The sequence below is a fragment of the Crocodylus porosus genome, unplaced genomic scaffold (genome assembly GCF_001723895.1).
Source record: "Crocodylus porosus isolate Cpor-Errol unplaced genomic scaffold, CroPor_comp1, whole genome shotgun sequence".
Classification (NCBI taxonomy): Eukaryota; Metazoa; Chordata; order Crocodylia; family Crocodylidae; genus Crocodylus; species Crocodylus porosus.
This window is the reverse complement of record NW_017728947.1, coordinates 106813485-106831292: the sequence shown is the minus strand read 5'-3', so window position 1 is coordinate 106831292 and position 17808 is coordinate 106813485. Positions and strand designations below refer to the sequence as shown.

The 17808-nt window shown below is 45.7% G+C and overlaps 1 protein-coding gene across 10 annotated transcripts in view; it reads right to left on the bottom strand.

The window, feature by feature from the left end:
• Positions 1 to 16691, bottom strand: part of KTN1 (kinectin 1) — a 96190-nt gene extending 79499 nt beyond the window's left edge. For 4 of the 10 annotated variants that reach the window (XM_019550869.1, XM_019550868.1, XM_019550874.1 and 1 more), the window contains exon 1: positions 16515 to 16687. The gene's annotated coding sequence lies outside the window, so the exon portion shown is untranslated. Of the gene's footprint in view, positions 1 to 16514 lie in introns of all 10 variants that reach the window. The other 6 variants (XM_019550865.1, XM_019550871.1, XM_019550866.1 and 3 more) reach the window with 3 other exon arrangements.
• Between the last annotated feature and the right edge of the window lie 1117 nt (positions 16692 to 17808).

The window sequence follows — 17808 nt, the reverse complement described above, 5'->3', positions numbered from 1 at the left end:
GTCTGTGGAGGGAAAGGGACATGGGAGGGCAGATTAAGGCCCGGACAGTGAAGGAGGAAGTGCAGCAGGGGCAGGGGCTGCTGGCCAGCCAGGATGGTGAATGAGATGCCAGGGCCAGGGCGGGGAATGGAGCAGCTCATCCAGGGGTTGCAAAAGGGGTGGGAAGGGGAGGCCAGCTCCCTACTGCTTTGCATACCCTTGGGGGAGTCATAGGGGGACAATGTGCCCTCCCAGATTCGTGTGCAGGGCGGCAGGTTGCCCATTGTGGGCTTGGGGCTCTCCACCCTGCAGCCTTTGCCCTGGGAGCCATGCATCCCCTGCCCAACCTGCAGCATTACGGGTGGCAAGTTGTGCCTCCCACCGCCAGGTGGGCAGGGGACATACGGCCAGCGTGTAGTTCCTGGGGCAAAGACAGCAGGGTAGACTGCCCCGAGCCCACAGCAGGCAGCTTGCCTCCGACCTTGCCCTAGTCTGCTCCACTCCTAAAAGCATCCCTGCACTTAAAAATGGTGGTGGCAGTGCTTGAACCAAAGCCCATTTGACAAGCTTTAGTTCAAGCACCCCCACCACCGTTTTTAAGCTCTAGAATGCTGATCCCCTGGACGAGCCACCCACAGCTCCAACCTCCTGCCTGCCAAAGACCCAGAGTCCTATTCACCAACCTGGCTGGGAAGCACCCGCACCCAGCCCCAGCCCCACTCTCTCCCTCCTCCTGGGAGCTTTGATCTACCCCTCTCCATGCCCCCTCCCCTCCAGACTTACCGTCAGGGAGCTGCTCTCCACACAGCCCACTTGTGTTCCTGTGAATCAATTACTGGATCGGTATTGAATAATATGCCTAGAGAATAATCAGCTATCAGTATTGGCCATGAAAATCTTTAACTGCCTACCTCTAGTTTTAGACAATCCCCAAGATTTAAAAAAATTAGGCCCAGGGCTTATTTTGCTTTACTTGGTGGACTCTAAGGGAACCTATACACATGATGGACCTCTGCTCTGATGCATGCTAATTGGCACGTGTCAGAGCAGTGATTGTGCAGATTTTAGCAAATTACTCAGAGGGATATTTAGGCAAGTTCTAGCCATTAAGAACAAGTCTATCCACAGTTGGATTGCTAGTACTTTCTCCCAAGTCAAGCTCCAAGGATGGGGAAAACTTTACAAGATTAAGGTACTGTCCATCAGTTTTAAGCAGCCTGTTCCTACATTAAGACAAGGCCACATACAAACCATATTGGAGACTTATTTGGGGGGGAGGGGGGGGAATGGGAAGGGAAATACGAGTCAAAAGAGAAACAGGTGTTAAAAGGCAACAGCCACTGGGAATGTCATATGGTTTGCTGCAAGCCAAGTTGAAACAGGCATTCCAGGTGATCTGTGTTACATATTGAAATACAAACAAGAGAAGAGCTGGCTTCATGTGTTTCCATATGTTCAGCATGAAAATTCGTAGCTGTGTTTCTCCCCAACGTTCAAGTTTAAATTTGAACATATCCGAGTATGGCAAGTGAATTGAGAAATTGGGTATAGCCGTAATGTTCAGAGTCAGCACCATGTTTTCAAGTTCAGTTTTTAGGAAAAAACACCATTTTCCTGAATGGAAGTTGATAATTACAGAGACCCTGACTCCACAGAAGAATCAAATAACCAAGAAAGGACCCAAAAAGAGTTAAAATGCACTAGCAACTGTTCAGAAAAAGTGCACTGGAAAAGTCTGACTGAGGATTTTTTATTGTATGCAAAAAAAGGCTGCAAGCCCAGAAGTTGAGACTACCAGAATTACGGTCAACCCCACGTTTAAATACAGTGTAAGTTTTATGGTTCGGGGGGGAAGGGGGGGGGGGAGTAAACTTATCATCAGAACAATATAGTAAATCTAAGAGGAAATGTAGTGATAAGTAAAGGCTTTGTGTAGCTAGAGCTGATGTAAAAGAGTACGCATGTGCTCCTTTTCCCTTTGTACCTTTCAAAATGGGGAAAGGAACTGACTAATCAAAGTATCAGCACGTTAATATATTTTGGTATGAGCCAAAAAAAAGAAAATTACAGCGTGTATTTTTAACGCTGCAACTAGGAAGCTGACTTGGAAGACATCTCTGCAGTTGTGCCACCTCTGAACAACAGTTGATCTATGCTGGGCAAAGGGATTCTTGGAAGGGGCTTAAAGATGAGCATATTTGCTTTTGTGTTTCTCGAGCATCTCCCCGAGTTTTTCCAAACAGGGCAAGATGAATTAGTGTAAGCACTGCTCAGACACTACAGACCTGTCCTGACCCAGGAGCCAGGCCCCCATGAAAACATGGAACCGAGGAAAGATTGGTTCTGACAGGTGTCCACTGATGTACAACTGCCCCGGCACACACTGACAGCGTTAGCCAGTGCCTGCCTGGGAAGAGGCAGTGTGGACTACCTCGAGCAAGCCCCTTTGGCACTAGAGTGGTCTAGTGCTAAATTAAACTTCCTTTCAGCTTGGAACCCCCAGCTGGCACTAAAAACTGCCCCTTCCCCACTTCAACTGGCTTCAGAGCAGATAGAGACTTATTCTGCCTTGCAAAGGCTTAGGACCCTGATAAGAATTTTGGCTGATACCAATGGCCATATCAACCAATACCGATCCAATAAGCGATATGCAGCCTTGCAGTGTGGAGAGCAGCATCTGGCAGGTAAGTCGGGGGGGGGGGGGGGGCGGTAAGGGAATGGGGCTGGGTCAGGGGCAAGCGCTGCCCAACCAGGGTGGAACAGGGTGAGACATGGAGCTGCAAGCAGCTCATCCTGGGCCGTGGGGTGGCTCCTGCCGCTGCACACACTCCCAGGGGAAGCATGGGGGACATGTGCCCCCCAGATTTGTGTGCTGAGGAAGGGCAGGCTGCCTGCTGCAGGCTCAGGACCAGGGGCTCCTGGTGGGAGGGCTGGGCTGGGGCTGCACTGGGAGGGGGATTACAGCAAGTTTTGGGGTGGCTGTAGCCCACCCTATAGGCCCCCTCCCAGCACCACTGCCACCACCCACCCACGCTGAACACAGCCCTGCCTCAGCTCCCCTGCCAGAAGAGGCCAGTGCAGCCCATGGCCCTGAGCCCACAGTGGGCAGGCTGCCATTGCTCCACAAACAAATCCAAGGGCCATATGCCCCCCATGCCTCCTCAGGGGGTACACACAGTGGTGTGATCACCCCTTTTCAGCTCCGGATAAGCTGCCTACAATTCCGTCCTGGATCCTACCCCACCCCAGCTGGGCAGCGCCCCCCCTGTCCCAGCCCCAACCCCAACCCCACTACCTCCCTCACCATAGGGGGCCTCAATCTTCACCCCCACATCCCTCCCGCTCCCACAGACTTACTGGCCAGATGCTGCTCTCCAAGATGCCAGGCCACATGCACGAGTGCAGCATTTATCAGTGACATTATCAACTACACCAGCCAAAAAAAGCTAATTACCAATAATGTCTGTTTTCCTTTTATCAGTACCAATACAATATGGACCAATATATCCGTACACCTCTTACCCCAAACAAGAATGAAATACAAGATATCTATGCCAGAGGTTTTCATCCGTTTTTCATTTGTGGACCCCTAAAAAGTTTTGAATGGAGGTGCAGACCCGTTTGAAATTTCAAATGGAGGTGCAGACCCCTTCAAATTATAAATGCAGGTAGTCACACACTTCTGATTTATCATTGTCACCTTCTGCAGACCCCTTAGACATAGTTTGCAGTCTCCAAGGGGTCCACAAACCACACAGTGAAAACCATAATGGTCTATGCTGTTTAAGGAAGGGGATAGCAAATTATGCCTCTCTTTTCAGATTAGAACCCAAAAGTCGGTCATACCAAATGTTCAGCTAAGCATCTAGTGACCCACAATGGTGTTTATACTAGTCTGAACTTCACCTCTGGAAGAACTTGTGCTGGCGACTGAAACCAAGATGCTTATTCTGTAACTGCCTTCCCTATGGCACACTGGACAAGAAGGGAGAAGGTAACTGGGGACCACAGTGCCTCCTGCAATATATGGTCTGGAGGTGCAGTGCGGCAAGCAGGCTTTCACATTAGTCATGTTAGCCCAGGACCATGGTGGTCAAGTGCAGACAGCCAAGTGCCACCTCTAGGGTAAATGCAACAACTCTCCCCCTCAAACTCCTGTGTAGACACCAATGCTGTCCACAGTCAAACATTGCAATGCAATTTGTTTCCTCCCCTCCCCCAATAATTTGTCAACTATTCAAGATTTTCCCATGCCACTCTTTCCACAGGTCCAGATAAACACGACAGCCAATATGCACCTGATAGACAGCAACAGTTCACTCAAAGTGGTCTCACCATGACTTTCTGCTTCCCATCAGCTGTATGTGTCACCTACCTAAACTCATCTATTGCTCAGCTCCCTGGGGCAAGGAGCCTGGTACAAGTTCAGATTGTGCTCAGCAAAAACAGGGCTGAGAACCTCAAGCTACTGCAATTTCCCCCCCAGCCTTCTACTCAAGAATTTCTTGGTTTTCTTGGGGGGGGGGGGGGATGAAAAAACTGACCATTCCCACCTATCAGCAATTTGGCTCAACAGCAGGCACTCAGGGTTCAATGTTTGTTCACATATTGGACACTCACAGCATGAAGACATCCCTTTGCTCTCTGAAAGGGGTGCTGGGATTCTGCTGCTCTGACTCCAAGTGCTCCAGCGCTTTCATGATTAGGGATTACAGATCACCCATCTCCTATGAGTTGATTTGGGGAACCAAAGAAAAATCATTATGAAGAAGTGTTTCTAACACTGAACTGGAAGCCACTGTGATTATTTAAAACCTTGTAGCTATGACACTTAAATACACAAGATTTCTTTGAACTAATATTTAGCATTCTTCAGCGCAACGGGGAAAGTAGTACTTGTCTACCCAATTTGACAGCCAGAGAACTGAAGCTGCAACAGTTCTTTACCCTAGCAGTACAGCATGCTGACCCTGGTCATTTCAGCAACAAGATTTTGCTATTATTTCTGTTCAGTCTGCTGTTCACACAGCCACACAAAGAGACTGGGGGACTGACAAAGACTGCTTCGTTAACCTTTCAGCGATTCAGTGATCCTATTGTTGCACAACGGTTGATGAAAGGAGTAACTGACAGCCGACTTCTACGGAGAGGGAGGCTCTAACTATCTGAAATATTGCAGGCTATCCAGAGTGACCTACCTAAGCTACTTTGGAGACAGTCTGAGAGTAATTAAGGGCAAGGTAGCAACTGTTATAGGATCATATTGCATGTTAGACCCAGATCTTTTTTGTTGGGGTTTCATTGTTTGTTTTTTTTTTGCAAGGGGGTGTTTCTGGGACCTATGTGCACTTTAAAGCCACAACTTTGAGGAGCAGAGAGGTTTGAGATTTCCATAAAAAAAGGCAAACTGTATTACTACAGTCAAGTCCCTGTGAATACTGAGACCGTGCCAGCATTACAAAACAAATCACCTGCAACAGTCTCCATCATAATACCATTTCAAGGAGGAACTTTCAAAACACTCATTCACTGGGCAAGTTCTACATACATACACGTAGAAAATACAACACAAGCAAGACCAAACCAAGTCACTTGCTTCTACCACATGAAGGAGCAAAATTCTCCAAGTGGTTAGAAATCCATAGATCTTCTTAACTAGCGTCTTTGCTAAATTTTAATGGCTAATTTACGTTTAGGATATGGACCACCTCAAGGGTACAGATTCAGCAGGTGTGTCCTAAGCAGATGTATTGCATGACCACACACAGAACAGCCATTGGCTTAGGAACTCGCAGGCTGCTGGAGATGCTCAGCAGTTAACCCTAGGACTCTGTAATTCACATCCCACTCTGCAGTCCACACACTTCCTCTGCCCCTGTCCACACAAACTTCTGACGTTCAAAGGGAAAAACAGCATGCTGATGAAGTGTTAAGGATGCACCCTACAATCGTAATTCAGGAAATGCAAAAACTAATGCAATTAATGCTTAAAAGCAGGGTAAGCTTGGCTAGTCTGCAAGATGCACAATTTACAATTCCCATAGTCCTATTTCAGCAGATAGACATAATTCAGAGTAGGGCAGTGAAGTAAAAATGGTACATTACTCAATAGATCAATTTCCTGCATCTCATACGTTTGGAGGTAGGGATTAAGCTGAAGGACAATGCTGGAACAAGAACAAATGGATATGCAATGACTATGAATAAATGCAGGCTGGAAATTAAAAGAATGTTTCTAGAAATCGTAGGAATGGAGGGGGGATTGTAGGGGGGAGGGAGGGAAAGGAAAACTTGACTACCCTAAGAAGGATTTCAATCAGTTTAGAAAAGGGAGGACGATATGGTGATTTGTGAACAGGAAGCACTAGATTCAGCGATCCAGGAAGGCATTTATAGTCATATGTTCTTAGGCAACAGTATGTTTTACTGCTACTTGGTTCCTCTTTTTTGCACTGCAGAGGCAGATGGCTCAGAGTGAACAGATTCTAGGCTGGGTGAATAGTTAACTCAAAGTTCAAGTGGGAAGACCAAACACTGTCCTCAATTATATCTATGAAAACCCTTGAGTGGAAAGGAAAGCACACTGACCAGCTACGGCCAAAGGGAAATTTTGGACTCTAGGTTTTTTTTGTTTTTGCTGGCAGAGATGCTCAAGCCAGAAAGATGATGTTTTGGCCTTCTGCTCCCAGACTGAATCTGCTGAGCCAACAGTTACGGAAATCTTTACTTGGATGCTGCACCAGTGCATGTGTCAGCAATTTCCATATCAAATATGAACTCTAGAACTGAACTTTTCAATAGTGCACCCTCCTTTCAATTTTCCTCATAAAGCATAGACCATACTACAGAATATTGTACTTTCCTAGTTAAGAGAGGAAGCCTCAGGCCAGTTGACATGGAAGAATCAGTACTCTTGGACTCCTAAGGTTACATTTTCTTACTTGTGTTATTTAGATGCACCATGAAGTAAATTGTTCAGAAAGTTTAAGAAAAGCTCCACAAATTAAGAATTATTCCCTACTGTAAGCATCAGCCAAGTTATACTTCCTGTATTTTTATAGAATATAAACATAGATATGCACAAAATTCAACAAGCCATCATCATTACTTTTGGGATCTTCCCATTCATGTGGCACTAGTAATCAAGTGGAAAAAGTAAATGCCATTAAGGGGCGAAAGGAGGACAGGCAGCTTAAAAAACCATCAGTACAGGACCTGGAAGTGCCTTGAGCTGGACTGACTTAACTACTCCCATTACCAAATCTGAAAGACCTGCTGTGTTGTCATAAAGGGACCTGGACCTGCTCACACATCCAGCAAGTGTGTGTGAGGTTTAGAAGATTTAAGATGTCTTTCTGCTGCATTAACATCTCTCCCTGGATCCTGTATGTTATCACCATCTTTTCATGATCTGGTCAAGATGTCTGTGTATCAAAATTTCTTAGACCCATGGTTTGTACTGTTGATACATGGAAACCGTGAATGCCAGGAATGACCACTGTTAGCACAGCACACCTAGTCAGGGACTGGGGAAGTATTTCTGCAGGTTAAGTGACAGAAGGCAGGACTATCCCACGAACAGGAGGGATCATTATAGTTCCAATCAGAGCACTGCTTGGCTGCATCACAACTGGAGCAAACTTACAGTTGGCCTGGGTGATCTCAAAAAATTCATTTCCATGCTTCCAGAGGTTCGAATTAAACTAAACTCCAAATCTGCCCAGCATTTTGGTAAGTGCTCCCCTTTTACCCTGTGCCCTTAACATGGTTCGATCCCACCCCCTCTTACTAGACACTCAAATCTAAACTTCAGCTGAATTCATCTTTTTTAGGTGGGACGGGAGGGTTTCCCCCTTCCCTAAAACACAACACACTTCAAGATGTTCAGTGACAGGGGTTGAAGCTGGGTCATTCTTTCCATGCTTCCCAATCACTGGAGCTCAGTAATCTCATTATACATGCATACATACATAAGCACAGCCGGAAGGGACCTCAAGAGATCATTAGCTCCACAGGACCATAAACAAGGATCACAGCTATCAAAATTCGCCACCTCGCCTGTGCAGAGAATTCAATATGGAGGGGAGGGACTCGACACCGCATATCTCACTTTACCTAGGAGAATCTAAACCAGACTGCCTCCTGCTTTTGTTCAATTGCTCACGTGTATCCGATTACCTCAAATGCAATGAAAACGAATCCTGACCCCAGAACCACACATGCTAGAGTTGAGCAGGGGGGAAAAAACCCTCAAGAGGTTTGTTTTGCTTTTTGAGGGGGAAGCAAGGAAGGAAATGGCAATGAGAAAAAAAGAGTCAGGCTTATAATGCAAATATGCTACTTATAATTCACAACAGATTTTAAAGTTAGTCGGTCGCAGGGCATGACAACTGATTAGCCAGCACTTCTTGCTGGCTTACCTAGAACAGCAGAGCACAGGAACTGTAATAATATCTTAGAGAAAATAGCCTTTTTAAGACAGCCTTTAAATATCTGAACTATAAAAACCTTTAAAGTATTTTACAGGTGAAAAGTATTTAAGGAGAGCTGTTCAAACCAAAATGAAAATGGCATACACTACAGCTGAAAGGGACAAAGTCATCCTACCTTTTGTATTACACTAACCCATAAAAGGACATGGCAAGCTACTTTTTAAGAAGTCTATTTTACATGTACGCTAAGCTGTAAAGAGGTTTACTAAATTTAACATGCAACCCAATCCCAAGAGCAGCGTGTCATAAGCTATAGATATGAAAATAACCTTAAGCAAAGGTAACCAGAGACAGAGATACTTCCTATACTGCTTCTCCAGGAAGTCTGGTACACAAAGCTAAACCAGAATTTTTACAAAGCTCTACATGTCTAAGTCCCAGGACTCACTGCTTTTTTCTTTGCTTTTCTGCTTCCTTCCACCTGTACTTTCCAAGTTCAGGCAGTGTTATCAAGAATCGCCGACTGGGGTGAAAACAGCACAGTCTTTACTGCTATTCAGAGTCGATATTGCCGGTTTCTGGCACCTAGTTGGGCAGATGCTTACACAGTACATGATACAGTGAAAGCACTCTCTTTGCTGTGGCTTGTACTGGCAGTAGCAGCAAGCTCTCAAACCCAGAGGAACTGTATGAGCAAAGGAACTGGAAACTATCGTGCCTCTCCAGAATTCCTCCAGCAAGAGGCATGGTCCCAGTAACTCAGAGCAACATCTCCCAAATCCCAGGGTGCAGCCAGGGCACTGCTACCCTCAGATTGATTCCCAGGTCCCAGAATTATCTTTTAGGGCAAGGGTGTCAAAGATATAGTCTACAGACCAGATCCAATTCATGGAGCCCTATTCTCCAGCCCCTGCTAGACTGACCTCATGCAAAGGGCCTAGGACATACACCCACACATCACTTGCAGCATCTGCATGGGGTCAGTCCAGGACCCTTCCCTAGTCCCTCCCAATACGCTGGATCCAGTGCCTGCTCTGGCTGGTCTGGGACTTCTGCTGCATGCAGTGCAGATCCCAAACGGGCTGTGGCAGGCACCATGTGCAGCATGGATCCCAGACAGCCTGCAGCAGATGCTGAATCCCATATGTGGGGGACCCGTGGCTCCCACTACCCAAGTGCCAGATCCAGCATTGGCCCTGGCCAGTCTGAGACTGCATCACGTGTAGCACCTGCTCCAGGACCTGCACTGAATGTAACAACTGCCCCAAACTGGCTGGAGCAAGCACTGTGTGAGGCTTACAACCTGAAACAGCCGAAGTGGGCACCAGCAGTAATCCAGCATGCTCTGGGGCAGCGACAGAGGAAGGGAGGGAGAAATGTTCTGTGGGCTCAATCATCTTGCTCTTCATCCTCCCTGTAAACTCATCTGGCCTGTCAGACCACATAAGTTTAATATCCCTGTTTTAGGGCCACTGACATGTTGGTATGGTTTGGAATAGCCCTGATCGCACTTTTCAGTTATGCCAGGACTGTCAACCCCTTCCTACAGCAGCTTTTAAAAGGGTGCCCATCGCCTCCATGCTACATGTACAGCAAAGACGAGAGGAAATTTCTCTCCAAGACTTGAATCAGAGCTGAGGCCTGATTTCAAGGTAACATGACTTGGCCATGACATCGCCAACCATTACAACAGTAACATTCCAGATTGGCTTGCAAGGAGAAAAGACTGCTTTCAGGACTTGGACCGTCCCCCTACCCACCGCAGCAGCAGCGATAACTAAGAAATCATCATGGACAGAAGAAACGCTCTACAGAGACAGTCACTCTCTGGAACCCAGTTTCAGATCCTATTTGGCTTCTAAGTGCCAGCCCTACATCCCTGAGGCAATGCGGCTCCATAACTGGAAGATTTCTTGGGCTCAGGAGACCAGGGCCAGGCACAGGCCTATGGGCTAGCTCAGGTCACTTCAACTCTCTTCTTTACCTCCCCATTTATAGAACAATGAGCGATGGGCACTTGCCTCCTATGCAACTGCACTGACAAGTAACACAAGCATTACTAAGAGTTTGGGCTTTCCTTCATAGGCTCAGTAAACCTGACCTGGAAGACATTGCAAATCAACAGCAAAAACCACACCCCTTTGAGTACAGCTATACTTGAACCTTCCCTGAGGATGCGGCACAAGGGCACTGGGAACAGTAGGCTTCCCACTGATTTTGCTCGCTGGACTAGTTGCGAGGTATTCCTCCTTCACCTTTCCTTTCACTTTTCAACTCTGAAGCCAAGGGATCAGGAGAATAAAAGCAGTAATCAAATATTAATCCAAGAACTGTAAGATGGTATCATACTTTAAAGAAGCCTTCCTGAGAGTGCAGGAACAAAAGATCCCAATGTGCAGGCAGACTAGCAAATATGGCAGAAGACCAGCTTGGCTTAGCAGGGAACTCTTCAGTAGACTAAACCACAAAAAAGCAGCTTATAAGTGGAAACTTGGACAAACAACTAGGGGGGAAATATAAGAGGATGGTTTGTTAAAGGATGGTTTCAGGTTGGATGCAAGGAAGAACTTCTTTATAAGGGTAACCAGAATCTGGAATAGACTTCCCAAGGAGGTAGTGCAGCCCCAACCCTGGAAGTCTTTAAGAAGTGACTGGACAGACACCTTGCTGGGATCATTTGATCTCAACAGTATTCCTGCTCAAAGCAGGGGGGTTGGACTAGATTTTTCAAGGTCCTTTCCAGCCCTTAATTTTTGCGACTCTGTGAAGCAGACAGAATGATAAGGTCTGAATCACAGTGCAGCCCAACCCTGGAGCTACACCAGAAGAACTGTATCTTGGGCAACAGTTTAGCCAGCTTTCTTAACATCTAAGCTGTTAGGAATAGATAACACTCCTTACCTCCTCCTGACATAGTGCAGACATCTGGAAGAAGGAGCACAAGCAAAATGCACAGCTTTGGAGAAAGGGCAGGGCCCCTCCTCTACTGCATGACACAAGTGGCAACAGATAAACTTACTGTCACTTTCTGAATCATCAGGAGCTTCCTTTCCTTCTTCACTTCTGCAAGAACATACTTTGACCTCCATAAGACTTGAGGACACCTTACCCTGCAGCATACAGGACTGGGCTATACCAAATCTCCTGTCACTATTAAGCCTGGAATCACCTGTTTGGTCTCAACAATATAAGCTATTTTCTTGACGGTTACTCTTACCACTGCTCTGATGCCAGTGTTTCAATTACCACCAGTTATACAAGAAGCACTAGAAAAAATGGTATATATTTTGAAAGTAAATGGTTAAAGAATCTGAGATTCGGCCTAATTTTATTTAGTTTGCTCTATCCTGAAACACTGCTTTGTGAGAGGTGGGTGTGGATCGTAAGACCACCAAGCAATAATTCAATGAGTTTCACATATCTTAGGAGGCAAAGGGAAGGAGTGTCCTGTACATACGTATTTGGACTTAACAATGATGAGGGTATTTGAGAAGCTTCTAAGCCTAACCTTGTTTTCTCCAAGTTTTCTGACATACATGCAATGGTCCAAATAAAATTGGCCTTGTCCAACCTTCCATCCAGTCAATATGAACAGCCCAAAACTGAACATGAATTGCTGGCTGAAGTTCAGCTGCTGTAACAAAGTGAAAGTTGAGAGAAGTGAATTTTATATTAATTTCCTTCAAATGATGCTCATTGCAGAACCTCAGAAGCACCTGTATATCTGGAAGCATTTAAGAAAGTTTCTCTCCTGATTTCACAGGGACATTTTTCAGGACAGGCTTTCTCCAGAAATATAGGGGGTTACTGACATTTCATTTTCAGGCATGAGAGCTGAGAGCATAAGTATCAGTAGTCATTGCAAGGCAATCCAAATAGTCTTATTCCAAAAAGATCGAAAAACATGGCATCTACAGACCAGGAGGTCTAAGCTAGTTAGTGCTTCAAGTGGTGAAAGCTCCACAGATGATGCTAAGAGCAGGAAGTTTAAGAAGGGCATGGGACAACCAAGGTTTAACAACACTAGCAATTCCCAGCAAGATCCAGATGGAAATACTAACCAAGACTCAGGACTACACGTGCCACTCTATGACTGATCGCTTGGTTGACAAACCTTAACAACGACAACTGAAAAACCCTGCCTGTATGTCTCAGCAAACAAGGGTGTTAGGTATAAGTGCTGCTGGCAGACATTATTGTATCTAATAAGGATTATTAACTCAATAGGATGTGTGGCTGCAAGCACTGCAAGTTTACAGATACCTTATAACCTGGAGGAGGTAAAGTGGAAGCAACCCGCAAAGGGAAACATGGGCTTTCTGGCAGGTCTCTACAAATTAATCAAGAGGCTTTAAAAATGTTCACTGAAAAAGACTTCACCTGTATGCCACCCCACTACAAGGAATTTAGGGCTTCAGCAGGGTAAATATGGACAACTGAGGATTAATTAAGTTTAGGATATCACAGATAGTAATAAAGAAACTGCTATATAAGCTTAAAATAGCATTGTTTTCAATTAGCAATTATTTAATTCAAAATCCATCATGCACACTCTCTCATGGGCTTGGTGAAAGTAGGGGAGCAGCGGGTATAATTATGGGCTGAATAGTTCCCAATGTGCCCTTCCGGGTCCTAAAAAACATGGAAGATTTGATGTCTTTATGACTTCATGCTTCCAAAGGAAGAGGAGGCAGAAAAGCAGCTGTCCACACATGGGGGAAGGAGTGGGGGGCGAAGCTACAAATCCCTCCTGCTGTAGAATACCAACAAGGAAGTTACAGATATGAGTCTTGCGCATAAGGTTCCGGGGAAAGCATTAAAAGGGACTAGGAGGTTTAAAGAGTCAGGATTTACCTAAGCATTAGAGATCATTAGAATTTCCTTGCCTCCTTTTCTCCCGCTCCCTTCGCCATGTATTCCATGGTCCTTGCACAAAAATGGTCACCCCCCACCCCACGTGTAATCAGTTGATGAAATAACAGCACAAAACAAGAAGCTATGTTCCAGAGGTGGAGAATACCACCAGGACCATAAATCTCTTAGTCACAAAGGGTCTCCAGATAAGATTCAACTGGGGTTGACAAATGCAGCGCCAAGCCTGGGACAAAGCCAAATGCTATATTTAGGGACTAAATTGACCTGACTATGTCCCTTTAAGCTCTTTTATAAATGATTCACTTATTCATTCAAATGCAATCTAATTAGATCACAGCACTCCTGAGCACAGCCAGCACCAGCTTTGCTATTGGTCCCAATGCTGACACAGAAGTTACTTCCAGTTTCCTTACGAAACAAGCTCAGATGGGAGTGACAGTCAATACACAGGCATGAGCAATGCAAGTGTTTTTCAAAGCAAGGCCAGGAATATAAACTTCCTCTCTCCCTTTTCAACCCATAAGATGATTTTTAATTTTGCAGGGTGAAGCAGAAGTACATTTCAGTCTAATGCAGTAAATACTAGGCTCAATGATGCCATCTACAGTAGCAGGAAACAAATCTGCCACTGAATGATGGGATGGTTCTGAGTGGGAGGAAAGGAGCAGGGATGGGAAGCATCATATATAACCTGATGTTTATACCAGTGGGCCGGGATGTGGGAAATACAGGTTCAAATCCCTGCTTTGAATCAAACAAGGCAAGCATAGGGATCCACATCTCCCACAGACCAGGCCAGTGCCCTAACCATCAGACGCATGCATTCTCCAAGCCACCTCCCTTATGACCAGGCAAACAGGACCAATACAGCTCTTTTCTATCAACTTGTGTGTGTGTGCTGACTAAGGACTATTTCAGAATTAGGTATGCCTCTTTATAAAAAGGCCATGAATTTCTGCCAGATATTACTATGCAGCAATTGCACAAAAACAAGACAATTCTTCAAGGCTACGAACAGATGTTGCATTTCTACCAGTAGAAGCCACGTTATCCTGGGACAAAGTGCAGTCGTTCAGACATTCACGTCTATTGTCCTCGGATAAATCCTAAAAAAAGATTATGGGATAAGACATGCCAACAGTTTATCCTGGGACATGGCAAAACGCACCTGAACCTTTATTCAAGGGTTGCATCCTTGAATCAATGGCAGAAAAGGAGCACTCACTTAAGCCTGATTAGAAAGGTGATGCATATATATGCTAAACCCAGGATATTTTTCTGAGACAAACAACCACAACTTGGGCTAAGAACAGGACGTTGCATTTATTCCAGGACAAGAATCACAATCTAGCAGTTCTCTCTGCTCCCCACCAACGCTTCCATAATTTATCAGAGTCGTTAAAAATGCAACTCGACTTGGCTGGGACAGATAAGTTAGCCCAGCAATTCACTGTCTTACTGTCCTAAAGCATTTCTTTTTGGGGCTTAATGCACCTATCAGACAGACTTTTAGACCCTCAATAACAAATAAGAAACAACATGCATATACTGCACTGCTCTTTTTTTAAATACTTTAACTCTGCATTTTTGCCACTGTAACCAGCGAAACAAGTTAGGTGACAATACCCACAAAGATTTCCCTCTACGTTTGTTAAAATCCTTTTGCTATATCCTATTCAGGAGGAGGTTTTAGTTAAGATACAAGAAATGACCATGCATTTGACTGACTTAGCCTAGCAAGTGAAGGCTGAAAGGGGAACACGACTGTTGTCTATAAGGGTAAGAAAAGAATTGTGTAAGCTATAAGATAGTTGGCATAAGAATAAGCAAATAAACCGTCCATAAATAAAATTTAGACTAGAAACCAGAAGCAGTTTCTAACCATCAGAGCAGCAAGGTTCTGGAACAGCCTTCCAATGAAGCTAGAGGTGAAAAGCGAGAACTGGCTAGTTTTAAGATGGAGCTTGATGCATCTATGGGACGGATTACAAGACATGGATGCCTCCAATAGTATGGGACTAAACTGGACTCAGGACACTCTTTCCAGTTCCATAATCTACTGGAGCTAGCAGCGAAGGGCTATCTGATTTCAATACAACCCCCGTACAATTCCCTTATATCTGTCCTTAGAATATTTTAGACAGTTCCATGCAGGACAGTTTTTAACCATAGCACAGTCCTTACATAATTATACACAAGATATCTATTACCTTAGTGTTTTCTTGGTTTGTTTTTCACAGTACCAAGAACATCAGCCTTCAATCCTCTCCAGGGTACTGACAGCCTTGCACTTAGAACAGAGACCAAAAAAAAGTCCCACCACCACTTAAGTTCAGTAAAGATTTTCAGTTTCTAAAGACTAACTTGTCCAGAGAGGTATGAGCTTTCATAGCCAACAACTTAGTTCATCCTACCTTCTACCTGACTAATGCAGTTTCAACACCTCTAATTTCTAAAGTCTTTTATTACCCACCAAGTTCAAAGAAGGATTAAAACACTTTGACCTACGATCATCTAATCTCAAACAATGAGGTGGAGTAAGGAATCAAGGAAGGAGGCGGGGTGGGGGCAGGTTTTTGTATGGTTAACTGAATAATCAAGCTGCCTCATGCAGGTTTGAACAAGTCTTTCCCATCCCTTTAAGTAATTTCACACAGGGCCTAGTCTGCCAGCTGCGCTATCTGAAGTATTTCCAAATTTTCTTCCAGCTCTAACACCACAGAAATCCTCAATGTACACTTCACATCCCCCGCCTCCCATTAAGAGCTAGAAGCTCATCTTTGACTAGCCAGCTACATGAAAAAGCAATAATCAAATGCCTGTCAGTTAAGAATCCCTACAGATCATATGCATTCTTAGCTAGGGCCAAACTTTTCCCCACTACGTTATGTGCAAAAACTTCTCTCAGACAGCATGCAGAAAACACCACCAGCATATGATGCAAGAAGGGGGAAAAAGTGGGAAAGCAAGTTGTATGTGCAGGTTCCAGGTATTGCAATGAAAAGACTGTATATTCAAAATGCTGCCAGCTGACTTTAAAATAGAGAATATTTGCTAAACAGAACTGGGGGCAAATTTGATTTAATATCCCTTCAGCAATTTGCATGTCATCTTTTTTTTTTTCTTCCTTTCTAAACCCTAAGTTGAATTTCCTTTTTCTGTCTGTCCAGATGACTTTGCTGCACAGTTCTCAAAAGAGGGCTTTTAAAGCTTCAAAGAAGACTTCACCTTTTCTTGGAAGAACTTAGGATGTTAGCCTTCCTTCTTGTTTTATGAAGTCACTAAATGTCACACTGGGCCACATATAAAGATCTCTAAATGAATCCGTTCCTAATGCAGGACCTGAGCACGCCACTAGTGACGAGACGGCGGAGCTCTGTTCACTGTACAGCTGTTACTGCAAATCAAAAGATGTACCCGTTATAGAGTCATCACTGAAATGTAAACGTAGCTGCTTTCTATTTTTTTCCCCCCTCGGAGATCCCTAAATACGTTTCTAAAGACAACAAACTTATTTTTAAACCTATGACTTCGAAGCCTTTGCTGCAGGAATTAGCCAATTAGTACAACACATCTCCTTTGAAAAAAGGACTTTGAGGGACTTGATATTAATAAAAAAATGGAAAGCTTTGCCAATTTCCTGACACCGTTCATGCATCACAGCAGAACCTCTGCATTTCCGAGCTGATTTTAGGAAGCGGCGAGCATGTCCTCCAAAACTTTCACCTGGGCATCCCAAAACCATACCTGCTTATACCAGTTCATACACTCACTTGCAGCTTAGCTAAAGCTGAGCCTAGTCATTGCTTAAGACCTACCACCGCAGTCCTTCGTTTCCCAGGGCACCATTCAGTCCCCCACCCTCCTCGCCCTGAAGCAACAAAGCAGCAGAGTTTCCCAAATGCTGTTTTCCTTTCGACCACGCCTGAACTTGGCCACGACGTGGCTGGCACCAAGCAGCAGCAGACGGGCCTGGAGGGCTGGCATGAAGCGCATAACGCCACTGTTCCTCGTGGATGTTTCAGGTGCCGTTGTCCTTCGTGGGAGCAAGAAAAGCACCAAGTGCCCCCCCAGCCAAGTCGAGACCTCGAAATCAGACTTTTGTAAAAGGCAAGGGGAGCAGAGAAAGCCTCCCCGAGGCAGCCCCGTGGCCTAGAGAAAGCAGCGGTTTCCCCTCAAGCTGCAGCTCCCGACCTTTTTGGGGCCCAGGAGCCCTCCTGTGACACGAGGCCTGGACAGGGCGCAAGAGCTGCCTGCCACCGGGGCGGACGCCGGTCCGTCGCGCCCCGTGTCCTGCCGAGGGTCTGACCGGGGCTCCCCCCAACCCCTCTCTCCAGCATCTCCGGTCCGACATCCCCATGGATGCCCCTTTCCTCGTGACCCCGCGCGGCCACCGACCCGCCCAGGGCCGCGCTGCCGGGCCCGCGCCCGGGGTCCGCCCGCGTCTGCTCCCCAGCAACACCCCCAGGCCGGCCCCGCACCCGCCGTCTCGCCTGCGGCTCTCGGCTTCCAAACGGCGGCG